Here is a 16,213-nt window from a genome sequence, read left to right as displayed (position 1 = left end):
ACAACCAAACAAGGAACACGAAGTAAGGTGAGCTATCAGTCCTAAGTCCTCTCAATCCTACTTATATAACTATATCTATATAGATACACATTTGACAAAGAATAAGTTCAAAAGAGTTTAATAAAAGTATTTAACATGTAAAAGAGTTTGCAAAACAGTTTGAAGTAGTTTGTTTGATAACACAACTTGAAAAGTAAGAAAATCCATATGTTCGATAGTTATTAATCACATGCGATTGATATAATAACTATAATAGTTCAACTTGTATTCCCCCCGTAAAAGCATTTAAAATCATTTAAAAGGTTGATTAAGGGGGTATGAACTCACCTGAAATGAGTGATGCGAATGTAAGATCGGAAAAAGGATGCTAAGTGTCAAGTTAAGACTTGAGCACACACGGATCCTATTTAGCATATAAAGACACATATATGAATACAATTAGTGTTTACTGAACTAATCAGGTAAAGAATAACACTTTAAGGACTAAGAAATCCTTAAATGGAAGTGTTATAATCACTTAGGATTGCATAAAAGGGTTGTAAAGCCACTTAAGGGAGTTTTCGGTCCAAGTGGTATGTTTCTTGGAGTTTTCGGTTCTTGTGGTTTTCGGTCCATATGGTTTTTGGTCCAAATAGTTTTGACCGAAAACCCATGGTCTTTGATGCATAAGGTGATTTCCAAGGGCTTTCAACAATCAATTAAGTGTTCTAGACTCAATACTAAGTATTAGGAAAGGCTTAAAGTCATTTTGCACCCTTTATAAGGGTTTTCGGTCTAAGGAGATATACTAGACCGAAAACACCTTTTGTTCTTGGATAAATGATGATTTCAAGGCCCTAAATCAAGAGTTTCAACTAGATAACAAGTATAGGGAAGTAATACTTACGATTTAGAGGCTAATAGATTTGATTTTGGACCAAAACACTAGTGTGTGTTCTTGGTGTTCTTGGTGATCTTGAAGATCTAACCCGAAAAGAGATGATTTCATGGATGAAATCAAAGGGTTGTACTAGATAAAGCTTTGTATCAACAAATTAGATGAAAGGAATTCTTACAATTTTGAAGATTGGAATGAAGAACTCGATGATACTTGAGAGAGAATGGAAGTTTTCTTGACTTGAAAAGGAAAGAATAATCAAAATGATCATGAAATATATATGTATAAGGGAGTTTTCGGTCACCTTGGCCGAAAACCCAAAGATCTTGACCGAAAACTCCTTTTTGAGGAGGTTTTCGGTTTGCTTCATGATTAGAACTTCAACCAATTCATCCAAACACTGATTCCTTTGAGGTACTAAGTTTAGAATACTCGAATAGACTCCAAATAGGGCTAAAAGTTAACAAACAAGACTAACTCTAATAAATTTGAATGTTTATACAAGCTAGAAATTTCGGATTGTCACATCATCCCCCCGTTAGAAGGAATTTCGTCCCGAAATTAGAGTTTAAGCAAATAAGTAGTTACAAATAACTAAGTAAAAAGATGAGGATATTTCAGTTTCATCTGATCCTCTCGCTCCCAAGTGAATTCAGGTCCTCGCTTGGCGTTCCAGCGAACCTTCACTATCGGGATACGGCTTTGCTTTGTTTGCTTGACCTCTCGGTCCATGATCTCTACAGGTTCTTCCACGAAGTTGAGGCTCTCGTTGATCTCGATCTCGTCGAGAGGGATTACAAGAGTCTCATCGGACAGACACTTTTTCAAATTCGATACGTGGAAAGTAGAATGTACGTTACTGAGTTCGCGAGGTAAGTTGAGTTTGTAAGCTACAGGGTCGATTCTAGCGAGAATCTCGAAAGGCCCTATGTATCTTGGATTTAGCTTTCCACGCTTTCCGAAGCGTATCAAGCCCTTCCAGGGTGAGACTTTCAATACAACACAGTCTCCCACCTGGAATTCCAACGGTTTCCTTCTTTTGTCAGCGTAGCTTTTCTGTCGGTCTCTAGAGGCTTTCAATCGCTCACGAATCTGAACGATCTTCTTTGTCGTTTCCCGAATGATTTCCAGACCTGTGAGAGCGCTTTCAGGAACTCGTCCTTTAGCTAACTGTGTGTCACCCACTTCAGCCCAGCACAAAGGTGATCTGCACTTTCGGCCATAGAGGGCTTCAAATGGAGCCGCCTTTATGCTTGTGTGATAACTATTATTGTAGGAAAATTCGACAAGGGGTAAATGAGTATCCCATGCTTTCCCAAAGTCGATCACACAGGCTCGCAACATATCTTCCAAGGTTTGGATAGTCCTCTCACTTTGTCCGTCGGTCTGTGGATGGTAGGCTGTACTCATGTCCGGCCTAGTTCCTAGGGAACTTTGTAGCGACTGCCAGAACCTCGAAGTGAATCTATTATCTCTGTCCGAGATAATGGATATGGGAACACCGTGCAGTCGTACAATCTCCCGAATTTAGGTTCTTGTAAGCTTCTCCATCTTGTCTGTTTCTTTGATAGGCAGGAAGTGTGCGGACTTGGTCAATCTGTCGACGATGACCCATATGGTATCAAGTCCACCCGTTGTCTTGGGCAGCTTGGTTATGAAGTCCATAGTGATCCGCTCCCACTTCCATTCTGGTATTTCCGGCTGTTGTAGAAGACCTGAGGGTTTCTGGTATTCGACCTTGACCTTTGCGTAAGTAAGGCATTTACTTACGAATGTAGCAATCTCTGCTTTCATGTTAGGCCACCAGTATAGCTTTTTAAGATCTAGATACATCTTATCTGAACCTGGGTGGACGGAATATTGAGTGTTGTGCGCCTCGGTCATGACCAAGTCTCTGAAACCACCGTGTTTCGGTGTCCAGATCCGACCCATGAGATATAAGGCTCCTCCACCTTTGACTTCCACGTTCTTATCCATCCCTCTCAGGGATTCACTCGCAACATTTTCAGGTTTCAAAGCGTCGAGCTGAGCCTCCTTAATTTGTGTGGATAAGTGTGAATGGATAGTCATAGTCAATGATTTGACTCTACGACCAGAGTATTCTTTCCGACTTAGGGCGTCAGCTACTACGTTGGCCTTGCCGGGATGATAACGAATTTCGCATTCGTAGTCACTGAGTAGTTCGACCCACCGTCATTGTCTCATGTTGAGCTCCTTCTGGTCGAATATATGTTGTAGGCTTTTGTGGTCTATAAAGATTGTGCTTTTTGTACCATACAGGTAGTGTCTCCAGATCTTCAGAGCAAACACTACTGCTCCCAACTCAAGATCGTGAGTGGTGTAGTTGACCTCGTGTGTCTTCAGTTGTCTCGAGGCATAGGCGATGACCTTACCTCGTTGCATCAGGACACAACCGAGCCCTTGATTCGATGCATCGCAATAGACTACAAAGTCTTCTATTCCTTCTGGGAGGGATAGTATTGGTGCGGTGCATAAGGCTCACTTCAGCGTTTGAAACGCTTTCCCCTGCTTCTCTTCCCAGTCAAAGGCCACGCCCTTCTGGGTCAAAGTCGTAAGAGGTTTCGCAGTCCGCAAGAAGTTCTGTATGAACCTGCGATAGTAGCCAGCGAGGCCTAGAAATTGACGAATTTCGGTAGGCGTCTTCGGTGCTGACCAGCTCTCAATGGCTTTGATTTTGGAAGGGTCCACGTGTATTCCCTCTTCGCTAACCACGTGCCCTAAGAATTCGACTCTTCGGATCCAAAATTCGCATTTCGAGAACTTCGCATAGAGCTTCTCCGATCGTAATGTTTCTAAGACTAGTCGTAGATGTTGACTATGCTCCTCCTTACTACGAGAGTAGATAAGTATGTCATCGATGAAGACGATGACGAACTGATCCAAGTAAGGACGACACACCCTATTTATTAAATCCATGAATACTGCGGGCGCGTTGGTTAATCCGAATGGCATCACTACGAATTCGTAGTGCCCATAACGAGTTCGGAAGGCTGTCTTTGGGACATCCTCCCCTAGCACTCGTAGTTGGTGATATCCGGATCTTAGATCGATTTTTGAAAAGAAGTTCGCCCCTTGCAGTTGATCAAATAAATCGTCAATACGAGGCAGAGGATAACGATTTTTGATGGTCAGCTTGTTGAGCTCCCTGTAGTCGATGCATATACAAAACGATCCGTCTTTCTTCTTCACGAACAAAACTGGAGCTCCCCAGGGTGAGAAGCTTGGTCTTATAAAGCCCTTGCTGAGCAGTTCGTTAAGTTGACCGAACAGTTCTTGCATCTCTGCAGTTGCTAGACGATAGGGCGATTTGGCTACTGGGGTAGCCCCTGGAACTGAGTCAATTCTGAACTCGACTTGACGTTGTGGAGGTAATCCTGGAAGTTCTTCTGGAAATATGTCGGGAAAATCGCGTACTACAGGAATGTTCTTAATGTATTTCGTTTCTTGGCTCACATCGACAACTTGAGCAAGGAATGCGCGACATTCCTTTCGCAAGAATTTCTGGGCTTGAATGCTCGAGATGAGGCGAAGGTTAGTGTCGGGTTTGTCGCCGTAGATTACTAGAGTTTCATCAGACGGCAGATTAAGGCGAACAGCCTTTTCATAACACATGATGTCGGCACGATGTAGACTCAACCAATCCATGCCGATAATGACGTCGAAACTTTTAATTGAGACCGGCATGAGGTCGATTGAAAATGAGTGGCTATCTAGGGTTAGAGTACAACCTATGTATATGCAGTTAGTACTCTCTGTCTTTCCGTTAGCCATTTCTACAGTGAATGGTTCTTTAAGTGCTCGTGATTTTTGCTTAAGTAAGTGAGCAAATTTTTGGTTCACGAAACTCCTCTCCGCTCCACTATCAAATATAATGCATGTATAAGAGTTATCGAGGAGAAACGTACCAGTGACCACTATGGGGTCGGCAACCGCTTCCTCGTGGCCTATGGCCAAAACTCTTCCCACTCCTCCGGTGTTCCCTGCCTTCGGGCAGTTCCTCTTGTAATGGCCCACCTCGCCACAACTGTAGCAAACTTGGCCCACGCCAGCACCGGGGACTTGGTTGATTGGCCTCGCCGGAGCTTTGTAGAAACGGGCAGTGTGCCCCTTCCTGTTGCAGTTAGAGCACTGCATTTCTCGGCAGGCTCCTGTGTGGTGGAAGTTGCATTTGTTGCACTTGGGCAAACTTCCAGCGTACTGCTTCACCGGAGCAGCAGCGGCAGGTGCTATCGCAGTACGAACTGCCACGACCTGCTGCTTTTTGGCAGCCTTGTTCTTCTTCTTGTCATCCCAGAATTTCCGCTTGTTATTAGTGGCTTTGGAGGGTTCCGAGATGGCTAGGGTTGTTGTTGTTGATGGGGTACGGACCCCATGGTCAATGAGCCTCTGTGCCAACCTCTTGGCACTATCGAATGAAGTGGGGTTTGAGGCTAAAACATTCCCCTAAAATGGAGGCACCAGCCCCCAGATGTACCTCTCTATTTTCTTTCCCTATGTGTGAACCATGTTGGGACAGAGGGCCACTAGTTCGCTGAACCTGGCGGTATAGGAAACTATGTCGGAGCCCTTCATGGTTAGGCTCCATAGTTCCTGTTCCAATTTCTGGATCTCGCCCCTCGGGCAGTATTCTTCAATGATTAGCTCTCGGAGAGCTTCCCAGCCTATAGCATTAGCCACTACTAGTGATAGTGACTTGACATGGCTATTCCACCATGTCAGAGCTTTTTCCTCGAAGGTGCAAGCAGCGAACTTGACCTTGTTCCCTTCAGAACAGGAGCAGATTTCGAAGACCGATTTGGTCTTCTCGAAGCATTGCGAGAGGGCAATGACTCTGCCAGTCCCTTTAAAGGACTTTGGCTTGCAGTTGGTGAAGTCCTTGTAGGAGCACTCTCTCGAGCGTACGGGGGCTTCACCGTGAGTAGAATGAACAGGAGTCCCACCTCCGGTGGCACTTGAAGAATGATATTGAGCCATGGCTGTTGCCACAGCCGCAGCTACTGCAGCATTTAGAGCTGTCGTATCAATTTGAGGAGTAGGTGGTGTTGAAGTTATCGGAGGATTGCGTCTCGTTGATCGGCGCGGAGGCATCTTTTAACTAAAAGTTTACAAAGATGACGATACTGGTAAGAATAGAGAAATTGATGAGAGTGACTCATGGACTAACTCTCCATAGCCCAACAACATAATTGAATAGTATGATTGAGTGAAGATCTAGTACTAACAGATGATAGCATTTGGATAATAATTTCCATGAGATTAGGTATCTGTCATTAATACTGGAATTACAGATGTAACAAGTTCGGGAAAAATGACCTAGAAGTAGGCCTTACATCAACCAAGGTGGGAAAATTTTGACAGAACTACGACCTAATCAAGACCTAACAGGTCCAAGTTTTAACAAAGATAGGAAAATAGACTAGAGTTTTACATAACTAAGTTATATCCAAAAGAGAAGGTTGAGTAGGCTCTATCTACGACGAGAACCACTCGAATGAGTCCTTGACTCTGACAGACGGCGCTCCATGTCTCTCATGGGCCTTTCAGACATTGCCTGACGAGCTCGAAGTTCCCTGACTTCAGCTTGGGTTTCAGTAAGTTCTCTCTGCAGGGCTGCATTCTGGTTCTGAGTTCTTTATTGAGCAGACTCCAGCTAACGTATGCGGACTGTGTTAACGCCAGAGTTGGAGTCAATTTCCACAACTCGGTCGATCGCTGCTCGACCTTGCTCAGTGTTCCGAGCAATCCTAGGAACCATGATGGGTAGGACTCGGTCAGCTGAACCTACCTCGTTTAGATTGTAGAAGCTTCGGTCCCCATTGTAGGGTATGGGTTGACCCTGCTCCTGACTCCATCTGTTCAAGTTTGTTGCCCATAGAGGTGTGAGTCCTTGAAATGATGGACGAGGGTTCGGGTTCGGAGCTACTGGGGGTAGGTTGTTGACTTCAGGTTCGGAGTCAGAACCATCAGAAAAGCCTTCAGCGAGGTGATCATCCAAAGGGATTGGATAATCATCTTCTGGCTCTTCTTCAAGCCAACCTGCATTGCCTTCGTTTGGGAAATATGGATCTCCGGGAAGATGGAATCCAGCCATGATATCTATGCGAGAAAAGGGGGTATAAGAAATAATTAAATAAACGTACTAATTAGATAATTATAAGATAATCTTTATCAGTTACTTCAATACTTGTTTTGTGCATACTAGTTATATGTAATCAAAACAGGATAGACCTTTGAATAAGTGACCCTAACTCGAAACCCACAACCAAACAAGGAACAGGGAGTAAAGCAAAGATTACAGATTCTAAGTCTATGACATCCCAGTTACATATAACCTTAGCGTATCCACTTAGCAACCATTGACCTACTGATAAAGACCTTTTTAGTTTGCACATAAGTAAATTATAGTAATACAAAATACTCCTATAGTATTTTAAGTTTATGTCCTGTTCTAATGTTTTCATTGTAGTAGTGTTGGTAAGTTTTTAGACTTGTTGCAACCTCACAACCACTCTTAGGCACATGCTAGTCACTCCTCGGAAAAATATAGTTGATCAGGCTATATCATTCCCAGGGTTGACTATATGTCTCTAAGTCTAATTGTGTTGCCCAACAATCGTAATACTTTTGTTCTGTCCTAGTGACACTGATTTTAGTATGAATGCAAGTATGTATAATTAGTTAAATATTTTATTATTTAAAAGTATAAACTCTTGGTCAGAGTATTTTAATCCTGTTGTGTTTATAGTTTGTATATCTTTTATGGGTTGATATACTCGATTCACTATAAACAATGCTCTGATACCAATCTGTCACACCCCAAAACCGGAACGGCGGAAACGTTCGGGGGTGGAGGACGTCATGTACAGTATCACAACAAAGAATAGTAGTAAACAAGCAACAACATCATCCATTGCATTAATAATATAATTTCATACAAGTGTGTTCTGTAAAGTTTGTAACTCCTAGAAAATCCTATATTTTCTACTAATCGTAGCCTTCTACCAAGGCATTAAATGAAATGTATGTTAGTTTCTTATAAAAGTGTATATTTTCCCAAGTATGACTATCATTAACCAGAAATATGGTTTTCCATTATCTTGTATGTGAAAAGATGACAATGTGAATGCAAAGGGAAAATAATAAAGTACTGTAGTGTTGTATTATAGTAACTACTGCTGTACTAATTACCTTAATCCAATTGTTATTTAAAGTAAGATGTGATATGCCTGTGCCATACTAACGACTAGAAACATGACGATGAAAGACGTCGGAAGAAATGACATTTGGCACCCGTAGACTTGCAAGTCCCACTGTAGCGAACAGCAAGGTGTAGGATAGTCAATCCAGTATAGATCTATACACAAAATCAACGCTCTCCTTGTAGGAGACTCTGGATACAAAACGAGCCATGACAGGTGATGTCATGCCCTGTTACGTGGCTCACATAACTGTTGTAATGTTCTTGTATATGTAATGTGTGTACTATTGTAATGAATGTACTAGTTGTATTGTATGTTCTCTCTCTGTCTAGTATGTATGTATGTTCTCTCTGTATGTTATTGTTTGTTTCTCATCATAGTATTCTCTGTTTGTTTCTCATCATAGTATGTTATGTTTGTTTCTCATCATAGTATTCTCTATCTGTATGTTATTGACTCATGTATGAACTGACTCATTGTATGTTTCATTGCTCTAGAAATAGTATTAGTAACTTCCTAAACTATACCTATTATAGTTTACTAGTAATGTTATTTGTATGAATGAACATGTTTGTATACCTTTGCTACCCAAAGGTATTGAACTGGATGAAGGAACTTTTATATCTATACACATATACATAATATATAACTAGGATCCAAACGACCTTCGGACAAACAACATATACCCTAAGTCCACAACCAAACAAGGAACAGGAAGTAAGGTGAGCTATCAGTCCTAAGTCCTCTCAATCCTACTTATATAACTATATCTATATAGATACACATTTGACAAAGAATAAGTTCAAAAGAGTTTAATAAAAGTATTTAACATGTAAAAGAGTTTGCAAAACAGTTTGAAGTAGTTTGTTTGATAACACAGCTTGAAAAGTAAGAAAATCCATATGTTCGATAGTTATTAATCACATGCGATTGATATAATAACTATAATAGTTCAACTTGTATTCCCCCCTTAAAAGCATTTAAAATCATTTAAAAGGTTGCTTAAGGGGGTATAAACTCACCTGAAATGAGTGATGCGAATGTAAGATCGGAAAAAGGATGCTAAGTGTCAAGTTAAGACTTGAGCACACACGGATCCTATTTAGCATATAAAGTCACATATATGAATACAATTAGTGTTTACTCAACTAATCAGGTAAAGAATAACACTTTAAGGACTAAGAAATCCTTAAATGGAAGTGTTACAATCACTTAGGATTGCATAAAAGGGTTGTAAAGCCACTTAAGGGAGTTTTCGGTCCAAGTGGTATGTTTCTTGGAGTTTTCGGTTCTTGTGGTTTTTGGTCCATATGGTTTTCGGTCCATATGGTTTTCGGTCCAAATGGTTTTGACCGAAAACCCATGGTCTTTGATGCATAAGGTGATTTCCAAGGGATTTCAACAATCAATTAAGTGTTCTAGACTCAATACTAAGTATTAGGAAAGGCTTAAAGTCATTTTGCACCCTTTATAAGGGTTTTCGGTCTAAGGAGATATACTAGACCGAAAACACCTTTTGTTCTTGGATAAATGATGATTTCAAGGCCCTAAATCAAGAGTTTCAACTAGATAACAAGTATAGGGAAGTAATACTTACGATTTAGAGGCTAATAGATTTGATTTTGGACCAAAACACTAGTGTGTGTTCTTGGTGTTCTTGGTGATCTTGAAGATCTAACCCGAAAAGAGATGATTTCATGGATGAAATCAAAGGGTTGTACTAGATAAAGCTTTGTATCAACAAATTAGATCAAAGGAATTCTTACAATTTTGAAGATTGGAATGAAGAACTCGATGATACTTGAGAGAGAATGGAAGTTTTCTTGACTTGAAAAGGAAAGAATGATCAAAATGATCATGAAATATATATGTATAAGGGAGTTTTCGGTCACCTTGACCGAAAACCCAAAGATCTTGACAGAAAACTCCTTTTTGAGGAGGTTTTCGGTTTGCTTCATGATTAGAACTTCAACCAATTCATCCTAACACTGATTCCTTTAAGGTACTAAGTTTAGAATACTCGAATAGACTCCAAATAGGGCTAAAAGTTAACAAACAAGACTAACTCTGATAAATTTGAATGTTTATACAAGCTATAAATTTCGGATTGTCACAGTACATAGGGATTTCAATCCCACAATGTTATACCATATATATATATATATATATATATATATATATATATATATATATATATATATATATATATATATATATATATACTTTAGAACTCACAATATATATAATTTCACCTCATATAACCAATTTTACCCCACCCCATCGATCCTCACAACGACACGATCCATTCTCCCAGATCTAAAATTAATAGATTTACCTAATCCATACCCCCAGATCCGGTTTGTCTAATCCATGCTCTCAGATTAATGACAAATGACTATGCCCACTCCATACTCTTGGACTAGGGACGAATGACTATGTCTACTCCATACTCTCAAATCAATGACAATTTTAATGTTCGGCCCTCCATGTATATCTCACCTGTACTCATAAAAAGATACTACCCGATATTCATATCAATTAATTTAGGTTTATTGTGTACCCTAAATTATCATATATTATCAGATATGCTCTTAACACGTATTTCAGGAAATAACAAATATTTCACACACAAACATATATTTAATACTTTAATCAATACTTGTATTAAAATCATGTTAATAAAAGGGACTATGCACTCACTTGTTAAAGTGATGAATCCAAACTCGGGCAGCGTTTCGCTTCTAACAATTTTATTTTCCTTCGACGAAACCTAGTAACATTATCACTAGATTTTAGTCTAATATTTATTGTGACTAATTATTAGTCTAGATTTATTATTAACTCAAGGTCTACGAGCAATATTGTTTTTCTTGTATTATATAAGTGTTAAACAATACTTTTCAACTACTATGTACAGACAGGGCCCAGACATGAAACACCAGAGGGCATGACCATTTTGGCATTTAAGCTGTTCCTGAAATCCACACTACTAGAAAAATAGTCTTTTACGACACTCAATTAATGACACACGCTGATAGAGGACGCGGATTTGTGCGTGCCCTACAAATTAATGTCAATTTTCCAAAATTTGAAGGATAGAGGACACGCATTTTTGCGTGCCCTAAAATTAGTGTCAGAAAAAAAATACGGAAGGCACCTATCAAAAAATGTGTGTCGTGTAAGTGTGTCGCTTTATATTTTTTTAAGGAAACACGCGTTTTTAGGGGGAAAATGAAATCCAAAAAATTAACCCCCGCCTATTCATCCCAAAAATTCCCCGCCTATTCGAATTAGCAAGAAAAAACCTAGGGCCTTCGTCTTCATCCACAGCTTCCTCAATTCCTCGATTCATCTGGGAGTTGTTCACTTGTTCATCGGGGCCACATGGCTTCCCAGAATAAGTCGTGGATCGGGCTCTGCTTAAGCGGTAATCGCCGGTTAGGAATTGGATGATTTCAGTTGATGAGAGAGAAGAGCAGGCTTTGCCGATCGGGATTTTTGGGCGGATGTGGATGGCTTGGTTTTGCTTGGTCGGCTCTAAGCTGCTTCTCGTTAAATCTTGCTTTCGATTTCATATTGCCATGGCATCAACAAAGGCTTCATCCCGATTAAACTTCTTAATGAGAACACGTATTGTTCTGGTGATAGTCTTCCATCTCCAAATAACCTACAAATCTGCAACCAAAAGCGTTACAACATCAAAACACATATTGCAGATCCTGCTTCTTTGGACCGCAATGATTGAGCGTCGCCGATCTCTTCCAGGAGTTTCTTTTTGACAACGATGACATCAGTCAGGTACTTTATATGTTAATAGATTTCTAGGGCTTATGTATGTTTCAGTTTCTAAGCAACTTCCCCAAATTAATCTAGAGAAACTTCTAGGGTTTATGATTGTTTAGGTAATCTGCAGTGATTAGGTTAATTTACTCATAGTTTGATTAAGTTTTTTTTTATCATCATGTCCAGGTCCCTTCTCTACTGTGTTCATGTGAGTCTTATACTCAGTAAATAAATATGTAATAAAGAGGAAACTAAACGAAAAAATTTCTTTTGGTTTCTGCATATATTTCCAGTAGAGCTCAATTTATGGATTTTATTTGCACTTTCTGCATATATTTCCAATAGAGCTCAATCTATGGTAAAAGCTATTTCATTTCAACTTTTACCTTCGTGAATGAAAATGAGAATGTTGATTGATTCTTCAATGGATTCAGCTACAAAGTTCATGTCTAAATAGATTCTTGGATCCATAATGACAATCACAGAAACAATGCATTTCAGTTGTTTTACAGAATTATTTAAAGAGTAATGATTACGACACAACTTCTTATTTATGAAAATTACCATTATGCCCTTGTCTCTTTCGTCTTCTTAATCTCCTTCATCTTCCTCTACAAGAAACCTGAAACCAAACAAAATCCGCAAAAGTCAAACCAATAAAATCAAAACTCAAATTAAAAAAGAACATAACAAAAACAAAAAACAAATATTGGGATCTGTTATTGAACAAGAAGTAGTACTCAAATGGATAAAATTACAAAAAGAAGAAAACAATATGAATTCTCAAATGGACAATTAATAGATTGTAGCTGGTATCTTTGTAGTGCAATTACCACTTTGAATTGTCTAGTCTAGTTTAAGAGACTATCAATATGGAATGGATTATTATGTTACATTATATCCTAAAAGGTACTTGATGATCCACCTGCCTATTATTAACGTAAGAGAAATCAGTAATGTCGTTAATATTTTCATAGTAGTTTCTTGAGAGCAATAATGTTTTGCATGTGAAAGTTAATATTACTTTAGGATTTCTAGATTTTAATATTACTGTTATGATAACATCTTCTCTTAGGCTATTTCTGCTACTGTTTTATCTGCTGTTGGTGAATGCTATTACAAAGTTACTGCAGAGGCATTAAGAGTATGTGGGGAACTTGTTCGAGTTGTGCGCCCAAACATTGAGGTTTTATCCCTTTCTATTTCATCTATTCCAAAAATTTCTTGTATTTATCTAATTTTCTGCTCTGATATTACTTTATTGATTTTTTTTAGGTTTCTGATTTTGATTTCAAACCTTATATCCATTCGATATATATGGCCATCCTGTCACGATTGACAAACCAATATCAATACCAGGTTAGTACATCTTGGTGAACTTCCAATGGTGTAATTTGTCTTTTAACAGTTTTTGCACTTAATTATTTTTTTCCAGGAGGTTAAGGAATGTGTTATTTCTTGTATGGGGCTTGTTGTTTCAACATTTGGTGATCATCTCACATCAGAACTACTGGCATGCCTTCCCGTTCTTATAGATCGAACGTGAAATGAGATAACCCGACTTACATCTGTTAAGGTTTGTTTATATACTTTCTTTAGGTTTCCTTATGGAATGATGAAACTTTTTCCAAGTCAAGTTCGGATGTTGTAAGTCCCCAATCTGCTTGAGTATCAATCAGATCCGTTTGATGGTGCGGAATCCCAATCAAACGGATGATGTCAGATCAAAATAGAAGAGAAGTAGAAGAAGAATAATTTGAATCTATGATGTATTCAAAGATATGAGTGATGCTCCATACACATTAGATTCTCTCACACACACTTAAGCTCCTCTCTTCTCTCTAACTTTCTCTCTCTACAATATGCTCTCACGTGTTCATCAACCACTCCTCACCCACCTAACATCTATTTATATACTTATGGGGAACATGGGCCTTAGATGGGTTCACGACCGTGAACAGGTTTACGGCTGTGAACTGGTTTATGGCCGTAAACACTCACTTGGCCGTGAACACAGCCGCAAATATATATTACATAACAGAAAAATACATTTTCCTAGAAAAGTAAAGTATAAACCAATATTTTAGACCCAACAGATGTGTTTAGTTTGTGGATTCCGGTGGAATTGGAATTCAATATTCCATTCCATTGCGTGTTTGGTTCCAAATGGAAAGAATTAGTTCCATCAAATTCCTTCAGTTTTCCATGTTTGATGGACTTTACCATTCCTAGGAATGGATGGAAGGAATTCAATTCCATACCATACCCTCATTATATAGAACTGGAAAAATTATTTATAAGTGAAAGTCTTGAACTATTCATTTTTCATTATAATATTCCATTCCACTTTTTGTCAACCAGCAGTTTAGAATCTGTCAGATCCCATTCTCTTAGATTTTGATTCCTTTGAGAAATTCCAATTCCTTCCAAAACATTATGGAAACCAAATGTCCCGTTAGTATCATATACTTAGTAAACAAATATGTAATAAAGAGGGAAATGAATGAAAAACAAAAGGTCGGAAGGTTTAAACTTGTATAAGATACAAAATGGGCAACAACTTGTACTTTTATCTCTGAACCTTGATTTTTTCAGGCTTTTGCAGTCATAGTTGCATCTCCACTGCACCTAGACCTTTCATGTGTCCTAGAACATGTTATTGTGGAGTTGGCTGCATTCTTACACAAGGTATAACAAACACCAATATTTAAGTATATCAAACTTTAAGGTCATTGAAAATTAGACCAAAACTTTCTTCTTTCCAAAAATAGGCTAATCGAGCATTAAGGAAAGCAACACTTGGTACCTTGAATACACTAATTGTGGCATATGGTGATAAAATAGGTTCCACTGCTTATGAAGTTATCATTGTGGAACTTTCAACATTGATCAGGTTTCTCACTTGACCTTTTTATAAATTTTCAAGTTATTGTGTTTCAGATTAATGTAAAATTTAATATTTATATATTGTTGGTTTTGAACCTTAACAATGATTCAGATTTGCATATGGCGGCTCTTGCCCTGGAACTCTGTTGTACCTTGATGTCAGACAGGAGGTCTGGTCCAACTGTTGGTTTGACTGTCAGAAATAATGTTCTTCCACAGGCTTTGACTTTATTCAAAAGCTCATTTCTTCAGGTACAGACCCTTTCGGCTTTACAAAACTTTTTTGCTACTTTGGTGTACTCTGCAAACACGAGTTTTGATGTTTTGTTGGAATCTCTTCTTTCAACTGCTAAACCATCACCTCAGTCAGGTGGTATTGCAAAACAAGCTTTGTTTTCCATTGCACAATGTGTTGTTGTACTCTGTCTTGCTGCTGGTGATCATAAATGTTCATCTACAGTCAAGATGCTCACAGAGATCTTGAAAGATGATAGCACTTCTAATTCTGTATGTTTCCAATCCCTAATTTCTTTCTTCTTATTTGATTGAATGTAGGGATTCAAGTGATGATACACTTGTAATATCTAGGCACTGTGATTTGAAACATCAATCTAAATTTATAGAAGTGAAAATTGCTTTGTATTTGGACAAAATTGCTATAACTGTCTAAATCTATCAGATTACAATGCTGTAATAAGTAGAAATGAAATAAAAGTTATGCAAATATATGCTCAAAAGAGTGTAAATCATATTGTTTCATGTAGTTTTTACTAGTTCAGATAAAGATCCAATTGATCCTTTTCTGGCTATGCAATGAAATCTGACAATCCTACAGTGTAATCAGATTGTCATGCTTAACCTTGTGTTTATCTTTTTCAGGCCAAACAACACCTTGCCTTGCTATCAAGTATTCACCAGGGAAACGGTTGTTGTTGCGGTCAAGTATTCGATAGTTGAACGACCAGAGAAGATCGATGCGGTCCTCTACCCTGAAATTTCCTCATTTCTTATGCTTATCAAGGATCAGGACCGGGTAAGTCTCTCTCTCTCTCTCTCTCTCTATATATATATATATATATATATATATATATATATATATATATATATGTGTGTGTGTGTGTGTGTGTGTATGTATATGTATATGTATATGTATATGGTGGAATCAGGAAAGGAATGGAATATGGAAAGAAAACTTTTTGTTTTGTCTAATTCAATGGAATGGACTCAATGGACGTTCCAGAAAACCCTAATTCTTTTTTTTTTAAATAATATCTATAATCTATATGCATGAGTTATGAGTATGATCTCTTAAATTTTGATAAACTTGGGCAGCATGTTAGGCTTGCAGCTGTTTTGGCTTTGAGTATAGCTGGCCACAACAAGCCAAATCTCATCAAGGGCCTTCTTCCAGAAGTCTTGCCACTTCTTTATGATCAGACAATTATTA

General features: G+C 38.6%; 1 pseudogene; it reads left to right on the top strand.

Moving 5' to 3' along the window:
* The first annotated feature begins 11,881 nt into the window (after window positions 1-11,881).
* LOC145121330 (cullin-associated NEDD8-dissociated protein 1-like) lies at window positions 11,882-15,666 on the top strand (annotated as a pseudogene).
* The last annotated feature ends 547 nt before the right edge of the window (window positions 15,667-16,213 follow it).

This window comes from Lactuca virosa, chromosome 6 (genome assembly GCF_052849685.1).
Source record: "Lactuca virosa cultivar CGN04683 chromosome 6, Lactuca_virosa_CGN04683_v6, whole genome shotgun sequence".
NCBI lineage: Eukaryota > Viridiplantae > Streptophyta > Magnoliopsida > Asterales > Asteraceae > Lactuca > Lactuca virosa.
Note: the sequence above shows the minus strand (reverse complement) of the source record. Positions and strands in the feature narration are given on the sequence as shown.